The following is an 18,353-nucleotide window of genomic DNA, read 5'->3' as shown; positions in this document are numbered from 1 at the left end:
CATTGATAAATACAGTAGGTATCTAAGAACAATTGCCTGGCATTGAGACCAGCCCTGAACTTGTAACTTCAACCAATTTATGTAGCTGGCAAACACTTCAGCCTGACCAGGATTCCCCAAAACACGCAGGGCAGTGTTTCAGACTCTGGGCTAAGTAATCCAATCTGGCTGATGTCACATCTAGGTGGAGATAATCATATATGTTATTTTGACCTAAATAATTTAGGCTTAAAAGTATATAGGAAGTATTTTGAAATAATTGTAGTCCTGATTTAAAACAAGCCTTTATTGGTCCCTGCTGGCCAACAAATGACCAAAGAAAGGCAGGAGTTTGTGAATAATAGTTTATAGTGGTCCTGCTTTTCCCTGGATTGATGTTCCAAGGCAAAATTAATCTGAAACCCAGTACCCTGCTGAGAAGCTGTGTGCCTAGGCAACAGGAGGAAACTTTTAAATAATCGACATCAGCTAGATTTGTAGTCTGCAATATTTATCCAAGAACTGCTCAGATTAATTTATTTCATCACTCAACAGCTACTGAGAGATGACAGGGAGAAAGAGTGGTAGAAAAGTCTAATTGTGAGAAAACAGGCATAATCTTGTGAATGGTCATATCCGAATTCACTCAGCTGCATCTGAACAGCTTGCTGAACAATCAGTTCTGAACAAAAATTGAATCAGCAGGTGTTTGTGCATAATTAGTATAGATTGCTTACGGCAGTTGTGTTTATGGACATGAAGCTAATGAATAATAGACAATTTTAAATGCAAATTCAAATACTGAATTGCTTTAAAGGCTCAAATCTGCATTAAAATGTTCTGTCTCACAAGATGGGCATCTTTTTAAATTTAAAATTTAAAAACAATTTTTTTGGAATTACCAGCATAAATCTCAAACTACAGCAGTTGTTACCATGAGATGATAGTCCTTCCCAAATAGAAGTGCCCACAGGGGGGGTCTATATTTTTGGTGCTTGCATTAAAGGAAGGATAACATTTTATATTTTATGCATACTGTTAGGTTCATGGCTTTCCCCCCAATATATATATTCAAGTAGAATAAGAAAATACTATAGGTCTATGCTTCTTTGAAAGTATCTTTCAGTTTTATTAAGACACTGAAAAAACATATTGTCCACATGAATACAAAGTGGGGGACATGAGCATGGAACAGACTCCACCTTAGTTTCCGGAAGAGTATATGACCTCACAAAGAAGAAATATTTTCCCAGATACATGACAACAGTAGGTGTTTTGAGCCTCTCAAAAAGGAGAAGGCAATGATATTCATTATCTACTGGAAATGATATAGTATGATATACTTTCCCACCCTTCCTGCAAGTTCTTCAAGAGTGCACATGGTTCTCATCTTTTCCATTTTATCATCATCAACCCTCTGAGTAGGTTAGGCTGAGTGCTAAATGCTCAGTGAACTTCCTGGATGAGTGGGGTTTGAGTCCTACCCAATCCTAACTCAACACTTAAGTCGCTACACCACACTGGCTTTCAGTCCTATGATGTGTATGGCTCAGCACAGAATCAAGCTCCTAGTGTTTGACTTTATTTCACTATTTCTGGAATTATCTTGTCTTCTGTCTAACTTGGACTAAGTCATTGATTAAATGTAGAGCAAAAATTTAATTTAGAATTTATTCAAAGATGGGTAGCTATAAAATCTGAATAACCTATTTTAAATGTTACATAAAGAAATGTTGTGGCTGAAATATGTTTGTTCTATGTCATTAGTAATTCAGACACATGATATGCTCTCTGGCCATAAACACTTCATAAGGAAGAAGACATGGTGAGCAGAGTCAGTACAAAGGATCAGTTTTAATAGTTCCTGGCAGAATTTCTCTTGAGATTCTCAAAACTTCAGGTCACAGAATAACTACCATATGCTGCACTGCTGGCACATTCATAAAGGTTCTTGTCATTTTAAAAGGATGATGTCATTTTGGACATTAACTAAAAATTAATTTATTATTTTATAATTAATTGGACTGGCAGGGCCTTTTGAATATATCCACAGCCGAGCACACGTTAACAACTTACAACTTGGGGAGACAAGTTCATTTGACCTTTCAGATCCCAAAATGTTTTGTGATGAGATTCATCAGGGATCAGAAACTTCTCTGATTAACACCTACTTTGTCCAGGGCAGGAGCTAGAGAGGTTTCTGACTGATATCCCTTGATGAAGCTCATTACAAAACATTTTGGGATCTAAAAGATCAGCTAAAGATATGACTGGTTCCCAAATTCATCTCAGCCCGGCTCTCATTACATTAGATGAAATCTAGTGCCCCACCCTGAACAAGGAGGGATTACTAGAGATTATGGTCGCCATTGTGATTGTTATTTTAATGGGGATTTAATTGGTATTTTATTGTTTTAGAATTCTATGTGTAAACTGCCGCCAGGCTATGGAAAGCAGTGGTATAGAGATCGAATAACAAACAAACAAACAAATCTCCCTTGCACCTTGTTCCTTCCCCCCCACCTCCTATTCATCAGAACAGCCTTATTTTCTTTCCTCATCCAATGAGGAAAGGCATAATCAAATACTATTGTAAAGGTCTATTGAGAATCATACTAAAGTCCACTCAATGAAGCAGACTGTTAGAAGGGCTCTCTCAGCATTGTACTACATGGTGTAGTAGTGGTTAAGAGCAGCAGCAAAACAGATTTGATTCCCCGCTCCACATGCAGCCAGCTGGATGACCTTGGGCTTGTCACATCTCTGACAGTGCTGTTCTGACCAAGTAGTCCTACCTCACAGGATGTCTGATGTGGGGAGAGGACGGGAAGGCAGTTGTAAGCTGCTTTGAGACTCCTTCAGGCAATGAAAAGCGGGATATAAAATATAACATCGCCTCCTCCTGTTAATTCTATATACCTGCTCTGAAATAATAATTATACTTCGACCTCTGTATATTAGACAATCTTATTTTTGTGATTACATGATATCTTTTACATGATATCTTCTTTTCTTTTCTGGCCTATATGCAGTTTTGTGTTTCTTATCTAGTAACTGTGTGATTGATTTTGGCCCCTAAAAGTAAAACAACTTTTTAAAAAGCTGAAGTACCAAAGAAATAATGAATGTGCAGCTAACCACTCATATACAAGAACTACAATTTCACAAACATTTAAAACAAAAACTTTGTGAGGGTGTAAATGGCTGCTAGTGACAACACAAACCTAAACAGTTTGTAATGTGAAGGTATCTCCCTGAAGATCATTTTGCTCTGTTCTTCCTTGTAGTAAGTATTGTTGTTTCTTCTTCATAAATACTGTGGGCCATTTCGCACGGCTTCAAAGTAGCACAATGGTTGCTATTTGGAAACGCTACTAATTTGCCATAACCCACGACGTCGTAGACAATCTGCAACAATCCTGAAACCAATCAGCAAAAAGCGCTTCGTTGTGGTGCTTTCAGGGGAATCCAGAAAAGTGGATTCACCCTCCGGATAGCGATACACTCCTGCAACCAATCTGCAACAGTAGCGCTAAAGACCTGTGCGTTACCATTGTTGCTGGTTCTTCAAAGTCCCTCCCCCTGGCTCTCTCCTCCAAACTTCCGGCGAAGCGATCGACATTTTTTTTTCTCCGAGCGAGCGGGGATAAACGCACCGGCGAGCCTCTTTCTGTTTAGAGGCTTCCCTGGCTTCAGTCCTTCACCTTTAGTCACTAAGCACAAACCACTGAAAAGCCCGTTTGCTGAAATAAAGTCCCTTTATTTTTTACAAATAAATTCAGCCGAAAATCGGGACCGTGAGGGGGGGGGGATTTTTTTTTTTATAACTCGAGGCAGCGTGCAAACGATCATACAATCAAACGACAGCTCACATTAGGCAGCTGGATGGGTCTCTCCGTAGCAACGAATCTACCTAGATTCGTTGCTATGGGTCGTTTTTTTTTTTAAAAAACCTTTCTTAAAGGGAAAGGGGCTGTTTGGGAGCATGCTAACGGCTGCCCATTGGCTGCTTGACAGCCAGGGGCGGGACGAGCTTGGCAATAGCGCTTCCTTTCTAGCGATTTCTGCCGAGACCGGAAGCCTGTGGGAAACGCTAAAAAACGCAACTGATTCCACTACAAAGGCAGGTATGCATAACGACGAATTCCACTATTTTAAAAGGCGATTTTTCATTCCGCAAACAATTTGCTACAAAGATCCCTGTGCGAAAAGGCCCTGTCTCTAGTTGAGTGGCTTAGCAAAATAAAGACAGATGGCACAGGATTATCTCTAACACTTCTTGAGCAGCAGTGCAGTCCCTTAGATATTTCTAAGGTATTTGCTGGAGCCTTGTCCAACAGAATTTTGTTTGAACTAAGCCACAGTCCACTTAGAGAGTAGCAAACTAAAGGAAATGGTGATTTATGAGTTTTATTTTACTGGAAGCTGGATTCCTGCACAGGCTGGTCCTCATGAGTCTAAGGGTCAAACTCAATATGATTGTAACAGCCACATTGATTTCTGTGCCTGCCCCCATTCAGTTATACAGCTTCACCTTAACCCAGCTCCTTGCAATCCATCCTTTAGACACTTTTATCCCAGCTAAGGCTGCTGTGCCACTGTGATAACTGGGCTGGGAAAAAAGGATTCTTGCCAAGGTAAAGAAGGTGAGGCTTTCACCAGGCATTCCTTTTGATGTATACATTAGCCCTCCCTAATACTTTTTACATGAATGGAACAGACATGCAACTGAAAGATAGGGCTACCACTACTGCATGAAATGGAATGCTGAAAGCATCCTATTTTTCGTTCCCTGTTGCAATACATGGTGCAGAGTTTGCTTGGGCTGATACAACACATGACCCTAGAACCTCTTATGGTAGATAAGACAGAAGTTCTACTGGTTAGTAAGGCAGGTGTTTTTGAGGAATTGAATTTAACTTGTAGTAGAATTGGAATTTACAGAAGGTTAAGCTCTTGAGGTTATCCATGGACTCAACCTTGCTGCTAAAAATGTAGGCTGGTTGTAGTAGTCAGAAATGTCTCCTACCAAGCTACAACTTTCCCCTTGCTTACTCACCATGCTTTTGGAACATGGTGGTCGGACTGCTTTAAGGTACTCCTCATTAGGCTGCCTCTAAAGACAGCCCTGAATCATTAGACAGTTCAGAATTCAGCAGCCTATTATTGCTAGGGGCTAGAAAATGGGAACATGTATCTATCTTCTAACAGTTTATTTCCAACTACAATTCCAGGAGCTAGTTATGAACCTAATGTATTTTATGGCTTAAGACCCACATCTTTAAAGGACTACAACTTCCCTATATAACCTTGTTGGCAACTGCAGTCTTCAGGTTGCCACCTACTGGCTGTCTCGACACTTAAGCAACTTTATCAGGCATGCTTTTTCCATTGCAGCTTCCTTTATGTAATGACCTCCTAGAGGAGGTGAGAGGGCTCCATCTTTAGAAAAGTTCAGGAGATGCTACAAAGCCACTTCATTAGTCAGGTCTTTAAATGGAATATAGACTGCAAGCACTATTGGGGGGGGGGGGTTGTATGTTTTAGACTTGATATGTGAGCCTTCCAACCCATGTTGAAAGGAGAGACATCAATATTTTAAAGGTTTTCATAATTGATACACAAATTGCTATACATAACCTGCAAAAGCATCTTCTTGCTAGTGCAGAGCAAACATGTGCATTTCAGAATATTCGGTATATATGTATGCATATTATATATATACAAGGGCAAATATATACAACAGGCGCTAGTTTGGGGGGGCTGGAAATTCTGTGGAGGGCCGCTCCCCCCAGGATCCGGAAAGGTTTCAGATTACAGGGAACTCACTGGCAGGGGCAGCTCTCACGCGGCAGGGATCTGCAGCCTCCGAGCCTTGGAGAGAAGTGGAAGGAGAGGGGGTCGTCAGGTGTGGGGGACAGAAGGCAACTGAGTGGCCCCTGGGCAGACAGGCAAGCTGGTTGGAGGATGGGGTACTCAGGGCCAGGACAGTAGCCCTGAGTGCATGTTAAGCACTGAGTGGCACTTAAGCCATGAGACACGCTGCTCCTCCAAGCCCTTACCAGAAATATTAGGAGGAACAGATGTGTGTGTGTACATATTTGACATCATAAACCTGTGTATGCCATGGCTGAGACTCAAACTAACACGTGAAAGAATGAGAAGGAATTAGCTTTTCAAAATAAAAATCATTTACTTAATGGACAAGAAAATAAGCTTTAAGAGTTTAAGCAATTTGCGGAGGAAAAAGGCAGTTTACAGAATGAAAAAGCCAAGGTTTTAGTTCTGACCTTCAAGGCACTCCACGGTCTAAGTCCGACATATCTGAAGGACTGCCTTTCACCCTATGCCCCCCACTTTGCGCTCTGTGGGTACCTATTGGTCATTCCCAGCCCCAGGGAGGCATACCTGGCCTCAACCAGGCCCAGGGCATTTTCAGTCCTGGCCCCCACCTGGTGTAATGAGCTCCTGGGAGTGCTACGGGCCCTACGGGAGCTTTTGAGGTTCTGCAGGGCATGTAAGGTATTCCGCCAGGTATTTGGTTGAGAGCGGGTGGTTGATTCCTGGGGTATGAGATTGGGTCACACACCCTTCCCCCTTTTCTGGCTCCTGGGCTTGGTGGTAGACTGAGCCGGGAGTTGCTGGATGATCTATTCCTCTGATTTTTCTTTTCCCCATCCTTATTTGTATGATCATGCCCATATCAGATGTGGTGGCCCAGTCATTGGGGAGGAGTTTGTTCTTGTATTATTACCATGTAATGTGTAATTTGTTATTTATTGAATATAAATATTGAATATTGTATTTTTATTGTATGGGGTCTTAATATTGAGATTGTGCTGTTTGGTTTGTTTGTTTGTTTGTTTATTTATTTATATTTATATACCGCCCTCCCCCAAAGGCTTATCTGTTATTGTAAAATGCAGTGAGCCAGCTTGCTAGAAGCGGCCGTATATAAGTTTAATAAATAAATAATAAATATTCTTTTAGGTTTATTTTGACTCTCAGAGTGTCAACAATAATCATATGTTTGATCAACTGACAACAATTCATGGATGGAGTTATATTTCCATATCCAGATCCACCTGTGAGAGCATAACAGGGTTACTGTGCAGAACAATAACCTTTGTTTAGCAGGCTGCTGTCTGAACAGTCTATCTGTGCAGGTGTACAAGCCTCTGTGGATCCCACTCAAGGATACTTTGTGTGGTCTAATCCCTGATTGCTGGTTGGATGCTAAGCCAGAAGGAAAAGACCATTCAGACAGTCATGCGTCCCTTCTAATCTTACCTTATTAGATAGTGGTACTGGGAGATTATTATTGTTAGTCATATTTCTAGACAGTAAATACATTTCCAGCCAAACAGTAGTGATTTTTCATTTATATTTTACTAGGACTTTATAATCAACACACATGATTTACATACTTATATACATTGAATCCTATGTTACTTTAATTTTCTAATTTATATTTTTGGGCCACCATATTGTTGCCCAACTTATACTGTCTATATTCTTGCCTATCTACCCCTCCAATTATATCCATTGGTGAGATACTGTCTCTGTGAGAGCTGGATTTGTCTGGGTCCTCCTAATCAAATGGAAGTATTTTCAAACCTGACTCCTGCTTAATGATTAGACCTGTAGCTCATAGTTTGAATCTTTATTGCATAAGTCTTTTTTGGATCTAAGTGCAATTCTTACACTTCTTGTGAGAAGCACCAGGCACCTAAATACTGTCTAATCTTGCTGACTGATATGTTGACCATGGGCATTCTCAACAGAGCTGGGCACAGAGCCTGGATAACGTTGACAAGCAAACAATGGATTTAAACACGTCTACCTGATTGAGGGCAAAAGAAGAAGGGGACAACAGAGAATGAAGTGGCTGGCTGGAGTCACTGAAGCAGTTGGTGCAAACTTAAATGGACATCGAGGAATGGTAGAGGACAGGAAAGCCTGGAGGATAATTTTCCATGGGGTCACGATGGGTCGGACATGACTTCGCACCTAACAACAAAAACAACAACCTGAAAGACAGATCAACCCCTTTTAAACAATTTTAATATCAGGATCCTTCAAGCCACATCCCACCCCCTTAAATAATCCAAAAACACCATATAGAAATACTGAACAATTTCTAGAGCAGAGAATGCATCTGTTGAGATGGTCTGATTAAAAAAAATAATAACCTTGTATCATACCCTAGTATATCACATGCTATGCTCTTACAGTCCTTTTGTGCCAAAAAGCCAACTGTGAAATAGTAAAGCGTGCTCTTTAGACAGCTCACACTCACATTATCTTCCAAATGTCAAACAGTTTCATTTTCCCACATCATCGCCATCATCATGAGTCAATGAGTTAAGTCCCACTTTCCCATACAAGTAGAATCTGCCAGTGTATTTATCACTGTGTAGGCAGAGGGCAACCTTGTGTACAGCTCTTTGTAAGCATATTTGTAGCTTTGTGAATATGTGTCTGAATCAGAGAGATGAACACAAAGGCTGAGTTCTCCAGAGTGGCATTTCATTTCTATGACAGCACGTTTCCATTATTATTATATCTGATCCAAGCTGTTTATTCACTCCAGCTGAATATCTCAGAATCAAGTCAGAATCAAGTTCTAGTATGGCTCTTTTAAACTGATTACTATGATCTGTCCTATCCAAATGGCAAGAGATCACGCATTCATAAGGGAATAAAAGAATGATTCATTCTGATGATAAGTAGGAAGAACAATTACCTTTCCATAGAACATTTGTAGCAGGAAATTTTCCACCTCAAGTAAGCCCTACCCAGCCATGGACATGTGAAATTCCTCGTATTAATGAATTAAAGTTAAAAAAAATGTATATGCGTAGTGTCACCTACACAAGTCTATAGTGTCACCTATACATAGCCTGTTAAATACATGTGGCTATGACCTAGTTAATGTGTCCTTGTATATTTCAGCCAATATCTAAAAACCACATGTCCCATGGCATCATTAACCTATTAGATGTCCTATGTATTTTGTGCTCAATAATGGCATCCCAATCAAAGCTAGCTCCAGCACTACCCAAATCATTCATGACCACAATTAAAGGAAACTGATGCTATACATTTTTATAGGATTACACCAAATATCTGAGTGGCTGGGAAAGGAAATGAGGGGTGGACCTCCCCACTACTTGTTCACCTTACCTTCTCAGACTAGCTGGTCACCATCACCTCCAGACTGTTACAGCAACAGAAGTCACAAGATAAGTGGAATGGAAGATGGCAGGAGGAATTCTACTCTAGTTTATATAAAATCCAAGCCAGGTAAAAAAGTCAGGGTTGATGCTCACCTTTGTAATATGGTTGAGCTCTGAGAATATACATTGTCTAAATCATCCCTTGAGTAGGGATCAATCAGGGTGATCATCTTAGGCCCTACTTTCAGCCCCAACAATTGCCTGAGCAACAATGTCTGTTTTGGGCCCATTATGCACGGCCGTCGAAACGGCGATTTCGGGTCACATGGAAAACGTGGAGGGGGAAGACAAAACGCACACCGGTTATGCACGGGGCGGGGCACAATGGCGGCAAAACCCAGAGTAACCGATTATGCACGCGGCGATCCTGGCGCCACTTCTGGTTGCACCCCGGTCACCCGGAAGCTGCGCTTTCTTCCGTGTTTCGCGAACGCAGCTTTTTCGGCGGCATGCACCGAAGCTTCGGCCGGCACCGTGCGTTATCGGTGATTTTAGTCACCGTCATTCCACCCCGAATGTGCGTTATTCCCCCCGTGCATAATGGGTCTTTAAGGGGAAACCAGGTTGGAAAGTTGCATCAGCTTCCGGGGAGTTGGCCTTGGAACTGAAAGTACATGGTGATATAGCCCTCAGTTTTCTGATACAGCCCATGTGCCACCATGCACTTTCCTCTCCAGACACACTGTCAGTCATCTGGGTGTCATGGCCCTCTCTTTGATGGTCAGTCTGGCTTTCTTGGAAGTGTCAGGATACTCTGTCTTAAGTATCAATCTGTTGCTGTGACAACAGAAACCTTTAATAATGTGTAAGTCTCATGAAGATGGCAGAAGGTGTGAAAGGCTTTCCTGGCCCCCAGATCGCTGCAGCATGGTTCTGACTGGCTCTCATGAAGTTATCTATGGTCCTATGTTATATTTAATACTCAAAATATAAAATCCAAGAGAAAGATGTTATTCAAATACCAAAGAACTTTTCAGCTGGCCCACATACTCAAGGAAACACTGGTGTGTGCCTCAGTATGCCCATCACCACATAGTGAACCTCTACTGAAATTGAGGGGTTTCAAAAGCTGTGTGATATGGTACTAGACTGTAATCTACCATTCAAAGAAGAGTCAAAATTGCATGCCTAATTCCCTGAGCACTCTAAAGCAGCCCTTTGGATAACAACCAATGTCATGTTCTTTTCATTGACTGTTTATTTTTGGTTTTGGACAGAGGAGTAATTTAATGAGCTTGCAGTGGGCTTAAGTACAGCAATAGTAATTCTAACCTCAATTTCACACATGCTGCCCAACTGCTTCATGGCTGAATGAAGAATTTGGCCTTGGACCAGTAGGTCAAATTAAATATGCTTTAACTAAACATTTTATCAGAGCTGTGCTATGTAATCTAAATTGCTCTTGCTGCTTTTATGTCTAAGTAAGCAAACCAATGCCACAGAGCATTCACATAAATCTGCCCACCAAGGTCCTCGTTGGCAATTTCTGAAATAAATAGGAAATAGATGTCATCTATGAACTTACGCAGAAATAAGTGCAGTTTCTTATCAAAGTACATGTTGTTTTATGCATTTAAATTACAGAAGACAACATTGCATTTAGAGCACTTCTTTTGAGCACTTCTTTAGATACTAAAAGTGAGGAGAAGGGTTTGGAGCACCTCAGCAGGAGACAGGATATTTTATGCAAAGATGACTCTGTGTATATGAAGAAAATTGCAAGCATGATGGTGCTTTGGGGGAGTGATCAGGAAATGGAAATACCAAGGCCACATCCAACCATCGGAGGAATACCTGCTGTCTCCCTGTGTTACCAACCCAGGTTTGGCTGTGCTTTGGGAATATCTTTTGGAAGACAAGGAAAGACTTGCCACTGTTTATCATTCTCAAGATGACAATGCTTAGCTTCTTACTGAGACCAGAGATTGTACTGATTTTCCCCCAGTTATTATTTGTATTTGTACAAATAAATTTATATAGGCAGTCATGTAACTGTGGAAGTATCAGATGGAATATAACCCCACATCTGCTATAAATATCAGCCACACATTCAGATATTCAAAGGGGACGTATAGTAGTACCAATTTGTACCACCAGATCAGATCACTGGTACATCTCTTCAATCTGGTATGACCTTTCCACATCTGAAGCAGGAAAAGGGTCTTTTCCAACAAGTTACCTGAGTGCTAGGGACAGAATATGGGCCTTCTAAGTGTGAAACAAACACTCTGGTTGCTCATTAAGCTGCTAACATCTGTTCTTGCAGCCTAGCTACTGAATCTGATTTTGTATGTTAAGGCCAGAACAGTACAAGGCTGTACGGGAGTCAAGCTCATTTTGGTTTATCTATTTCCTTTGGTATATTTGTATTGTAATACACCTGTGTAGTGGTAAAGTTTCATACACTTCATTTGGCACCTGTTTGTAAAATAATCGCTGTGATGACCTCTGGGAAAGCAGCAAACGGCTCGGGACTGATGATGCCATGAACAATACATCTTGCACCCAAATCACCTATTGGGGATGAGTCAATAGAAAGTAATCAATAGGACTAATGACAGCAGGACAGTATCAATAGGCAGCTCCATAACTATTTGGTGATTAGCTTGAGAGAGGAACACACTTTCAGCAGAGTTGGGAAATAATCCGTTCTCACATAGAAGACTGCCAACATCCCAGTCGGAACTGGAAATCTCCCAGCATATCCACATGACAGAGATTAATCCGTTTAAAAATGGCTGCTTTGGAAGGTGGACTTGATGGCATTATATTCTGCTAAATGTCTCCCTGAGCTCCACCCACAAATCTCCAGGAATATCCCAACCTTAAGTTGGCAACTCTAATCCTACACACGGGAGTTGTTTTCAATTAAGTTTACTGCAGCAGGACTTGCAAAAACGACATCAACAGATTGTAGGCCTTCTAACAACAGAAATGGCTTCAAGACACAAACACCAACCCTTCTAGACAGATCAAGACAAGCAGCCATGTTACTCTGTCGGTAGCACTAGAAAGAAGTATAAGTCCAGTAGCAACTTAAAGACTGACAAAATTTGTGATGCTGCTGGATTTTTGCTCTTTTCTATTGACCCTTCTAAGCAGAGAAAAAGAACTTCAAGATGGCGCAGGAAGAATTACAAGAGAAGGATCCTGAAAAATAATGTACACTATAGCTCTTCCTGGAGTTCAAATTGACTAAACAGCCCCCATACCTGTATGTACATTAGCAGAAATGGCTAACATGCTGTTGCCACTCTAGCACTTACAAAGTTTCCTTAAACCAAATCAGACCTATCTTGCTCAGTATTGTGGGCCATTCTGCACTTCTGAAAATTTAGCGTTAAGCAACTGAAATTTCTTAACACTATTAAAAAACGCACCCCTCGCAATTTTCGCCTCCTCCCGTTTTCTCATGCTTCCTGGCACTCTGCACGGCTGAATAAAATGGCTGTGGAGAGGGACTCGCGATACCAGCAAGTCTCCCCCTGGTTGTCAATCATGGCAGCCAGCCAATCAGCTTTCTCTCAGTTTTAAAGGGAAAGCGATCTTTTGTGTTGTCCCTTGGGCTGTGTTTCCTGTGCCATTTGTCCTGAACAGGCTTTATTCTTTCATTCTTGGTGTGGGTGTGGGGATTATACAAGGAGGGGTGGCAGCAGGTGACCTGCCCCAGAATCAGCTCGACTGAGAGAATCAGGCAATTAAGGCAGGGAATGAGGCAAGGGGCTTTGCTCTTTCGGGCTGCTGAGGAGCTGTAATTTTGTATTCACCTACGTGGTGGAGAGGGAGGCGAGATGAGGCTAGGGGGCACTGGGAGGAAGTGTGCCATGGCATTGCCTCTCTGTAGCTGTTAAAAGCACATGCCCGGGGGGGGGACTTCAAAGGCGCTCTTTGGAGGAAGAGGGAGTCTTTCGGGCAGCAACTCTGGGCTTTCAGGTGCAGCTACTGAGGCGTAGCCTCCTGCCTATGCAAAAATATCCCCGAAGGCAAATCCACAAAGGCTGCCTCTCCAACTAGCCTGGAAGACAGCCTGACTGCAGTCTCGGGTGTTTTTTCTGTGGTTCCTCACAGGGAAGGGAACAACTCCTGTGGTGTAATGAAGGCAGCAGAGAGTCCCCATTTGGGTAGAAGGGAGAGGGAGGTGGGCTCAAGAGCGGGTGCTGGAGACAGAGATCGCACTGCTTTGCCCACGTTGGTTATGCACATGTCCTTGGTATGCGGCTTGCTGCTTGCTCTCCTCCCGCTAGCACTAGATGGTTGGATGAATCCATTTTTTGGGATTCCCCAACTACTGCTTTAAAATGGAAGATTTAGCTGCTGGTTAGCTGCTGGAACGCTGGGTGCAGATGACATCATGTAAAAGGTTTAAATAAAAGCATCTGCATAAGGTTAGGATTTCACATTTTAACTTGAGTGTGGAATGGCCCTGTGTTCCATTGAAGTATTCTCCAAGGACTCAGGTACAGAAGTCTTTCCCAGCAATAGGTACCTCAGATTCTTTAGGCTGAGAGACTCGGGGCAAATCTGGAATATCCTGCATGTGAAGCATGTACTCTACCATTGATCTATAGCAGCTAAGACTTAGAATGGCTTTAGGCTTGGTTGGTTTGATCTGTCACAGAGCCATATTTTACCACTGCCTCCCAAAGTTGCAAATCATTCCAACACTTTGGTGTAACTAGAATAAATACATTTCTGCTCTTCCATTCATTTGCCATATATCAAGAAGCAAGCTAATTATCTCGCCCCATTGTACATTAAAAACTCTACAATACTACTGCTTTTAAGTGAGCAGTTAATGATTTAACAATAAGGGTAATAAGACTCCTGTTGGTTGCTCTACTGCATTCCCATAGGACTTAAGTCATCACTATGTACACTCTATCTAAAGAGATTGTATACAGCAGTCTCACCTCAGTGATCTAACAGTTCATCTAACAGTGATCTCACTGGCACTCTTCAAGCAAAGGTTGGATACACACTTTTCTTGGATGCTTTAGGATGCTTTGGGCTGATCCTGGGTTGAACAGGGGGTTGGACTAGATGGCCTGTATGGCCCCTTCCAACTCTATGGTTCTATTATTCCTTTGCCCATCTTTCTAGCCTGTCTGCTTCCAAGATATTCTGCAGTAGGCACAGGGGGTTAGAAGATGTTTCTGATCTGTATGTTCTTCCATTTTTCCAACTCCTCCAGTTCAGCACCTGGAAACTTTACATATTATCGCAGGTGCCCAACCCTCAGTTCTCCCGTTTCTGCTTTCTGTAGCACATATTGCAAAGCTGCAAACAAAAACAGCTTTCTAATTGTCGTCTCAACATACACATATAGCCTCCCCTCCCCTTCTGAAATGTTCACTACAGGTACACCATCCACTAGCACTCAATCTTTCAAACCTACCATCCTTCAACATTCTTAATGAAGCATTAAATCAGGGGAAGGCAATTGGACATTCAATCCAGTGTCCTATGTATGCATTCGTTGTATAGAGCCCCAAGTGTGCATGACAGCCCCCTGCAGAGCTTTAGACTGTGGTACATATCTTTAACAGTCATGTTGAGGCTAGCACATTATGTGGAGGTTTATTCATAGCAACCTTGTCTCTCAAGTCTTCTATTCAGCAATCCAGTGTTCTGTTTAATACTATTAGCTTCCTTTGCTGTAACACAGAAGAGGTACACATGAAATGTTGGGTCACAGTCAAATTGTGTGAATTAGAATTTGCACAGACAGTGGCTCTTTATCTGCCATTTTCACATTAATCAATGGAAACAGTCTTTAGCATTTCAGTCAAGCCTGGAAACTCACAGCAGAAATAAGTACATAATGAAATGTAAGCAAACAGAATCCTTCATCCCTCCAGCTAATGTTTGACACATTTACATAAATTTCAGTTCAGAGTTGTATGAAGATTGCCAGGATTTTAAAGTATCTTTATAATATCAGTATTAAACACCTTAAAAATAGGAAGAGAGAGCATTTATGAAAATGTATTTTAAACATGAAAGGGTTATTACTGTGATGTGGAACCCGACATTTAGATGGGTCTGACATAAACCTTGTTCATTTCTTAATGTACCTCCTTAATGCTAGTTTTATAACAAGCTGGAGATTCAGTTTTTCCTGGGCCTGTAAGGCTCAGCAAAAACATAGTGCAAAACCAAAGTTTAATCAACTATGGTTAGTGTGATTACCTGTAAGCTGGCCACTCCATTAATTGTAGTCAGTTAGGGGTCAATCAAACCAGGTTTTGAAACCAGCAGCTTAAATTGGCTTATTCACCACCACTGTTATCTTTCCTTATGGTTTTGCTTGATTGCAAACATCCTGGCTGGTTCCTAGCAATGCATTTCTAGGCTTCAGAAAAAAGGCAACCAAACCAGTATTTCTTAAGGCTAAGCAGGATTTGTGTTATCATCAGTGAGCCAAATACAAACCAAAAACAGTTAAAATAAAGGAAGGTTTCAAACAAACTCTGAAATAAGCCTCAGACTTTACCAAAGAACTCTGAGAGTTCCTTTTCCCCCTACCCCTTGGAAGTGTAGCACCAGAGAATTCTGCACAAGCTATGAAGACTAGTGGATTGTTAGCCAAAGATCATTGCTGCTTCTGATTTCATAACTGAGGGTGGTCAATGAATAGGAAGAAGCCAGAATTAAAATGTTTGAGTGTAACTTGGACACAGTTGTTTTTGGTTAACCCTCATAGTTAATTGAAAACATTATGAATTCACTTTGCTTCTCTGCCATCAGCATATTTAAAATTCTTTCTCTCTTTCATCCAGATCATTGTCATTAAACATTTTCCTAACATTATATAGATCTACTTGTAGCTTTTGTTTACAAAGATTCCCCCCCCCAGCAATTGTTTAGTCAACTTACAGTAGCATTTCTAAATGTACATCTCTCTAGCTTTCTTAGAGTCAAAATAGATGCATTTTAAGATATGATCAAAAAATGGGGATTTGCTGGGGGGTGTTGTTGTTATTGAAAGGTTAAAACAGTTGCTACAGGATGTCCGTATATGGCCTGATTCTCTAGAGGGTACAATTTGTAAAGAATAATTTGTACAGGTTGACTGAAATCAGAAACAGCAGATGTGAAAATCTATCTTCACCTTCACTGGAATGGATTACATTATGCATTAGGAAAGATTTGTAGCTTGAAAGTACTATTAGATTTGTTGCTGACAGTGACCATGCTAATATTATGACAACTAGGTCTTTAACCAGATTTAGTAAAATCACCAGCTTTATATGTTAATTATACATTTGCTCCACTTATAGATTGCCTTTCTCCTTTTGGGAACCCAAAGCAGCTAACATCATTGCCCTCACCTCCATGCTACCCTTAGAGCAAACCTATGAGTTAGATTAGGCTGAGTGTCTGACTGTCCCAAAGTCATCCAGCAATGTTAGGTGTACGCCTGCCACCCATATTGTTAAATTTTCTATTTCTTTTGATGTTTGATTTTCCTAAAGTCATACAGTAAGCATTGATGGTCGGGTGGGGATTCAAATCTGAGTCTCCCAGATTCTAGCCTAACACTCTAACCACTATACAGCACTTTCTATCAAACTACCAGCTACACCAGTTCTTGGAAAAACAACACCTGGTGACTGTTATCAGTGTGCTCATCACTAGACTACCTCAAGTTCCTGGGGCTATTAATAAAGTACAGCTAGGAGGACAGAACATTGCAATAAGGTTGCTGATTGATACCCCTGCATAAGGGTGTTGAAGGACTTGCACTAGCTTCCGATTAATTTCTGAGTATAATTTGATGTGGTGGTGCTTACCTTCCAGACCAGAATATGCCTCAAGGGTTATCTTTTTATGTATGAAGCTACATCTGAGGTTTGTTGAAAAAATCTCTGTTTACTGATCAGTAGCCATAAGGAACATGCCATTTTTGATGGTGCCACTTTGCTAGGGAATGCACGATCTGCTAGTGCCCGTACGTTAGGCTCAAGTGGCAGATAAAAATATTTGAATTTTCCTGGCTCTTAGTGGTAAGTTTAGTACGTTAGGCAGCCTTGTTTTATCTTCTCATTCATTTGCTTGGGTTTTACTGTTCCTGAATTAATTTATGCTTTGAAGTTTGCAATGTGTTCATTAATTGTTTTTATTTGTGTACACTGACTTTTGGTCTTGAGATGCTATATAAGTACTGTAAACACATCAGTAGCTGCACAAGGTTGTCCTGTGGGATCAGCAGATTCTAAAAATAACAAACATTGCAACGGCATACAGAATTTAATAAATTGGATTTTCTGAAAGCTGTGATACTTTGTTGATGTACTTGCTATAAGATCTCATCTATTTTCTCTTCTAAAAAAGAATGAGTCACTTTGATAACGTTGCAGTCCTAAATAGAGTTATGGTTTCTGTGACCCTATGCAGAGGTATGCCAGTCTAATTTATCCCGTTTATTTATAATCTCAGTGATATGAATGTGTTTAAAATTGCACTGTCAGATATAGTCAGGTACACAGCTATACAGAATCTTCAGATGCTACATTCTATTGCAGCCTTTCTCAACTTTTTGACCATTGTGAAACATTCTTCAGGCTTCAAGAAACTCCAGAAACCCCATAAGTGGTACAATCATGGCTGGGAAGTATAGCTATGTACATGCCCTCCCAGAGCCCTGCCCCTTCCCACCCCATCCAGGCCTATCATTGGCCATTTTGGAAGGGGGGTGGGTGGTTCAACATTACTATATTTGGTTACATCATCCGATAAAAGTTTAATATCTTTAAAATACATAAATTAATTAAGTCCAACCCATTCGGGAAACTCTTCCAAGGCCAACAAGAAAATCCAGGGTTTCATAAAATCCTGGTTGAGAAAGCCTGCTCTATTATTTTGTAGGCAAATGTTAACAACAGCAAACTCAATTGACTTGTAAGGTTTGATACGAGATATAAAGCTATCTCTAACAAATGATATCTCAAACTGTAATCACAATGAGGAAGTCTCTAGTTGAAGATCACAAAATATTCATACAATTTGAACAGTGCCTATCTATAATAAAACATAACTGCTATTTCATTTGGATTCAAAGAGGTTTAATTTTATACACACACATCTGAATGGCTCATGGCACAGAAAAAAGGGTTAAAGGAATAGCCTGTCTTG

The sequence above is a fragment of the Paroedura picta genome, chromosome 9, assembly GCF_049243985.1.
Source record: "Paroedura picta isolate Pp20150507F chromosome 9, Ppicta_v3.0, whole genome shotgun sequence".
NCBI lineage: Eukaryota > Metazoa > Chordata > Lepidosauria > Squamata > Gekkonidae > Paroedura > Paroedura picta.
The sequence above is the reverse complement of the archived record's forward strand: the minus strand, read 5'-3'. Positions refer to the sequence as shown.